This window comes from Pseudorasbora parva, chromosome 3, assembly GCF_024679245.1.
Source record: "Pseudorasbora parva isolate DD20220531a chromosome 3, ASM2467924v1, whole genome shotgun sequence".
NCBI lineage: Eukaryota > Metazoa > Chordata > Actinopteri > Cypriniformes > Gobionidae > Pseudorasbora > Pseudorasbora parva.
The window spans coordinates 41,322,161-41,328,873 of NC_090174.1; positions in this window are offsets into that span (position 1 = coordinate 41,322,161).

The window sequence follows — 6,713 nt, forward strand, 5'->3', positions numbered from 1 at the left end:
AATTTCCGGCATCAATAACTTGTGCGCGAAACGCTCTTACTACACAAATAGTAGGCCCTAGGCCTACCTCATTTCAATCGTGGTCTCTGTCCGCAGATTCGATGACCGTCTGCAGTGCAAAACTGCAGTCAATAACTTTACTGTAATACACTGTACTGTCACAATTCAGCTCACACATCACTGCTGCCCTGATAGTTAAACTACAACAGTTATTCTAGGGAAAATGTCTTTTTGTATAATTGTTAAGATTTTTCATAATAATTTTGTTTTAATAACTACTGTAATGCACTGTACTGTCACAAAATTCAGTTCTCAAATCACTGCTGCCCTGATAGTTAAACTACAACAGTTATTTTAGGGAAAATGTCTTTTTGTATAATTTTTATGATTTTTTCATAATAAAAAATAGATTTAATAACTTGTACTACACTGTAAAGTTATTCAATCTATTTTTCATAATAGTCAAGTTATTGAAAGTTTTTTTAATTTAAAAAAATTAAAAAAATTATACAAGACATTTTCTGCTAAATAAGTGTTGAAAGGTAACTATTAGGGCAGTAGTGGTGTGTGAGCTGATTTTGATTTGGGGCCAAAGGGGCCCTAAGCAGCCGCTTAGTTTGCTTATGCCTTGGGCTGGCTCAATATTTTTCATTTTAGTCAAGTTATTGAATGTTTTTTTTCTTTTTTTTTCTTTTCATGATTACAAAACAAAGACTATACAAAAATAAATTTTCCCAGAATAAGTGTTGTAACTATCAGGACGGCAGTAATGTGTGAGCTGAATTTGGTGACAGTACAGTATATTTTGAAAAATCATAAACATTATACAAAAATCAGTTTTTCCCAAAATAAATGTTGTCGTTTAACTATCAGGGCAGTACAGAACTGAATTTGGTGACAGTACAGTGGATTACAGTAAAGTTTTATTTTTCATTATAGTCGTTATGAAAGTTTTCATAATAAAAAATACAAAAATTATACAAGAAAAAAAAAACAGAATAAGTGTTGTAGTTTAACTATGAGGGCAGCAGTGATGCGTGAGCTGTTATTACATCTATTTTTCATTATGAAGAATCATAAAAATTATACAAAAATACATTTCCCCCAAAAGAAATGTTGTAGTTTAACTATCAGGACGGCAGTGATGTGTGAGCTGAATTTAGTGACAGTACAGTGTATTACAGTAGTTATTTAATATGTTGCAATATGAAAAATCATAAAAATTATACAAAAATACATTTCCCCCTAAATAAGTGTTGTAGTTTAACTATCAGGAAGGCAATGATTTGAGAACTGAATTTGGTGACACTACAGTATATTATAGTTATTAAATCTATTTTTCATTATGAAAAAGCATAAGAATTTTTCAAAAATATATTTCCCCCTAAATAGTGTTGTAGTTTTACTATCAGGACGGCAGTGATGTGTGAGTTGAATTTAGTGACAGTTCAGTAGGCCTATATTACAGTAAAGGTATTAAATATGTTTCATTATAGTCAAGGTATTGAATTTTTTTTTTCCATAATAAAATACAAAAATTATACAAAAATACATTTTCCCCACAATAACTTTTGTAGTTTAGGCTAATTATCAGGGCAGCAGTGATTTGAGAACTTAATTTGGCGACAGTGCATTACAGTAAAGTTATTAGCCTACATATTTTTTTAATTATGAAAAATCATAAAAACTATACAAAAATAAATGTTCCCTAGAATAACTGTTGTAGTAACTATCAGGGCAGCAGTGATGTGTGAGCTGAATTTTGTGACAGTACAGTGTATTACCGTACATTTATTGAATGTTTTTGTACTTCGTAGTGACGCTTTTCGGGTTTTGCACTTTTCAGACGGTCTTCGAATCTGCCTGTCAGCTTTCTGCGAACAGAGATCAATTCGTCCGCTGTGGAGGAAAGCTTGTTTTTAGGAATAAAGTTGTAGCTGCTTGTCCACAGTCCACACGACCACTATTGAAATGAGGTAGGCCTAGCGTCTAGGGTTGCCACCTTCAATACAGAAAAATAAGGGACGCCTGCCGCAGCGGTGGCCACACCCCTCGGGGCCACGATGACCACAGTCCCGATGGTGTGCCAGTGCAGTGGTCGTATATCATAACTTAAAACCTAATTTGTATATATATATATATATATATATATATATATATATATATATATATATATATATATATATATATATATACTACTATGGCCGTTCATGTCGAGTGCGACGAACTGCTTCCCGTTTAGAGCGTCTCTCTTCCAGAAATGACTTATAGGACTCCTGAGAGTCCCTACGGCCGTTGTTAATTGCTGCACGCCAGTTGGTTCTGTCAAATGCAAGTGCCTCCCAGTTGTCCAGGTTGATGGAGAAGGCCTGAAGATCCCTCTTAATGACGTCTTTGAAACGTAGATGGGGGCGACCACGTTTGCGGGGGGCATTTGCCAGCTCGCCATACAGCAAGATTTTTGGGAGGCGGGTGTCCTTCATTCGATAGATATGCCCAGTCCAACGGAGGTGGCGTTCACGAAGGATGGTGTACAGGTCACTGGAGATAGTTCTCTCAAGTATGACAGAGTTTGGCACTTGGTCTTTCCAGCATACACCCAGTATGGAGCGGAGGCAGCGAAAATGGAAGGCGTTGAGGCGATGTTCGTGCCTTCTGTAAGTTGTCCATGTCTCACTTGCATATAGCAAGGTGCTAAGTACACATGCATGATATACACGGACTTTGAGGAGCAATGAGAGGTTCTTGTTGTGCCAGACACGCTTGCTCAATTTTCCAAACACCGATGATGCCCTCCCAATGCGCATGTCAAGCTCTGCGTCAAGGTTATTGTTATTTGATACTGTGGAACCCAGGTAGGTGAATTTGTCTACCACAGATAGAGGTATGTTGTTAATGTATACTGTAGGGTTCAGGGTTGCAGGTTGGGCAAGGATAACTGTTTTTTTAAGACTGATCTGCAAACCAAACTCTAGACATGCAGCGGAAAAAGATGAGCAGAGTAGTTGTAGATCTCCCTCTGAGTGGGCAACAAAGGCAGCATCATCAGCATAAAGCAGCTCACGTACCAGAACATGGCGCACTTTAGTCTTCGCCCGCAGCCTGGCCAGATTGAACAGTTTTCCTGAGCTGCGGGTGTGTAGCAGGATACCCGAGTCATCAGGGAAGGCACGGCGTAGTAGGGCAGAGAAGAAAATTCCAAAAAGGGTAGGAGCAAGGACACATCCCTGCTTTACTCCACACCTTATCTGGAACTCTTCAGAGCAAGTGCCTTCAGACTGTACAGTTGCCTTCATGCCCTCATGAAACTCCGTGATCACCTTCAGTAACTTTGGAGGGCAGCCAAGTCTTTGTAGGATGAGGAAAAGTCCAGATCGACTAACGTAGTCAAAAGCCTTGGTCAAGTCTACAAACACCAAGAACAGAGGTTTATGCTGTTCGATACACTTTTCCTGTAGTTGACGAACACAGAACACCATGTCTGCTATGGACCGGCCAGCACGGAAGCCGCACTGGCTTTCAGGGAGGATACGATCAGCAAGGATTTGTAGACGTGGTAAAATAGTGCGAGCAAATATCTTGCCAGCAAGACTGAGCAAAGATATTCCTCTGAAATTGTTACAATCTGCACTGTCCCCCTTGTTCTTGTAGATGGTGATGATGTTGGCATCTCTAAGGACATCTGGGAGATATCCACTCTTCCAGCACATCACAACCAGATGATGTAGAACAGAGGCAAGAACATCACCACCTGCCTTATAAGCCTCAGGGGGGAGGCCGTCAGCACCGGGAGACTTGTTATTTTTCAATGCTTTAATTGCAGTTTTGACTTCCTCAATGGTAATATCTGCATCCAGATCAGACATAGTAGGGAGCTCAGGAACAGCAGCATTTATTGCCAGTGTGTTGGCTGTGACAGGCTGAGCATAGAGAAGGCTATAGTGCTCTGCCCATCTCGCCAATTGAGATTCCAAATCAGTCAGAAGGTCACCTGATAGGGAATAGAGTGGAGAGGATTTTTTAGGGACTGGGCCCAAGGCTTCTTTCAGGCCCTCAAAGACTCCTCGAATGTTTCCATTGGATGCACTTGACTCAATACGGTCACACAGTGTGGTCCAGTAAGCCTGCATGGCTGTGCGAGTGACCCGCTGGACATTGCGGCATGCCTGCTTCAAAGCTGCCTTACTTGAGCGAGTGTTATGCTGCAGGTAGGACAATCTGGCTGAGCGCTTAGAGTCAATTTCAGGTAGGAGCAGGCTGGCATGGGTTTTGAACCAGTCAGGCTGGGATCTGGATTGCTTTCCAAAGATGGCAAATGCAGCCTTTGTGGTAGTAGAGTGGAAGTGCTGCCAGGCAGCCGTAATGTCTGCATAAGGAGGTGAGGAGTCAAAGCTGGAAGCAAGTAGTGCCTGGAACGCATGCTGCGATGCAGGCACATGGGTTGCAGAAACATCCAGACGAGGAGTAGGCTTAGGTTTGGCGTAATGAAACTTATTTGGGACCATCCTTAGTTTGCAACGTAGGAGGGCATGGTCAGTGTCACAATCTGCTGAGTGTAGTGATCGGCAGTGTGTTACTTCCTTCAAGTGTTCACGCTTCACCAATACATGGTCAAGTTGGTGCCAGCGCTTAGAACGTGGATGACGCCAGGTGACCTTGGAGGAGCTTGAGCCCTGAGAGAATGAGGAGGGGACACAGAGTTTGTGGGTGCTACAAAATTCCAGTAAGCGCTGACCGTTGTCATTCATGTTGCCATATCCATGGCTTCCCAGAATGTCAGGCCATGCACTAGAGTTGGCACCCACTCGGGCATTAAAGTCACCAAGGATCATCAAACGCTCAGTTGAGGGGATCTTTTGAACAATAGCGCTAAGTTGATTGTAGAAAGATTCCTTGACGTCTAGATCAGAAGTCAGTGTAGGGGCATAAGTGGCTATGATTGTAACTGGGCCACAGTTTGTGTGCAGGCTCAGTAAGGAGAGACGTGAGGAGATGGGCACAGGTTTTTCCACTGAGGAAAGTAGCTTGTTTTGGATTGCAAAGCCAACACCGTGCATTGGTCTTTCACCGTCTGGGTATCCATTCCAGAATAAAGTATAGTTTTTTTCCCGGACAGAACCAACACCGGTCAGCCAGGTTTCACTCAGGGCAGCGATGGAGATGTTAAGTCGGAGTAATTCTGCATCAATCAGGGCTGATTTACGAGGTGAGACGCAGTCCATGTCAGAACTAACACCAAGAGAGCGTACATTCCAGCATGCGATGGAGGTATATGCGACAGTTGCAGGATGACGACCAGGTCGCGCCTGCCGTACACGCGAACCTTGCCGAGCAACGACAGCACTCTTAAGGACAGAGTGCTCCCGAGTTGCCAGTCGTGGAAGCTGAAAGTTTGCCGTCATAAAAGGAGAGATGAGATGCTCATAGTAGAGAGCGCCCGGGCAAAAATTTAAGTGAAAGCATGCATGCCCAGGTCAAACTTCCACCTCTGGACTCAGCACTACAAATTCCAACGGAACACAGGTGTGTGACGGTTGGTGTAGTTATGAGTTGCCCCGCAGTGACCAACTGACTAGGTCTATTGCCCCGTGACCATTGGCGAGGTGCTCTTCTGCTCACCGGGCAACTGAGACAGACCGACTCAGGTGCTATGAAAGCAGACGCGCTCTGATACTCAGCATACCAGCCCCTGCTGCCGGGCTAGTAGGGTGGGGTGGACTGGGTTTCGTCTGGTCTCTCGCCTTTGACCTGTCTGGCTTGCTTAAAGCTACCAGGGGTACAAATCCCCTGCCAGCTTAGCTCTCAGGGTCATTGGGACTCACAAGCTGTTCCGCCACGGCAAGGCACCAGTCCACGGAACAGATATATATATATTAAGATTGATACCAATGGACATTATAATAGGATATCTGCTATTGAAATCAGTGTGAACAGATGCACTCAGTATAATACACAGCTATGACAATGAAAAACAAACTCAGCTGCTGTAACCTAGAGGGGAGTAGGAGAAGAAATTGCAAATTAACTCAAGTAATTTTATAGTGTTGTGAACAAAGATTTTGACTAAAATATTTGTCATTGTTTGCAGTAACACCATCCAAACAGTGAAACCACACCTAAATAACTGTAAATGATATAATATCTACAGTCATTTCTTATTTTAATAAAACACTAAACAACATTTTTATTTTTGGTAAGTTAAGTAAATATATTTATGTATAATTCCGTTTTTATAGTCTATTGTTAATTCTATAGTAGCCTATTGGATGATGCAATTATTTTTTAATTTGTTAAGCATAACAAATAGTTGTTTATTTTATTCCTAAAAGATCCTATTTTGATTAAATATATGTATGTATATATGTATATATATGTATGTATATATATATATATATATATATATATATATATATATATATATATATATATATATATATATATATATCTTATCTCTTATTAAAGTAATGCTTGTGTCTGACTATACAACTTAACCTTAATAAACAAATCATACCATAACATCATTAATGTAGCCTACATTATTAACATTATTTCTTAATAGGCAGTATTTATGAAATCTTACGTTATCAATCAAAAAATTGAGGTGATAAAAAAAAAAACATAACTGTCTGCCTCAGGAGATGCTTGAGGTATGAAGAACTGTGCCGCGGACACTTTCCAGCCAAATATTTATTTCTTCCCACTCTCGTCTGTAC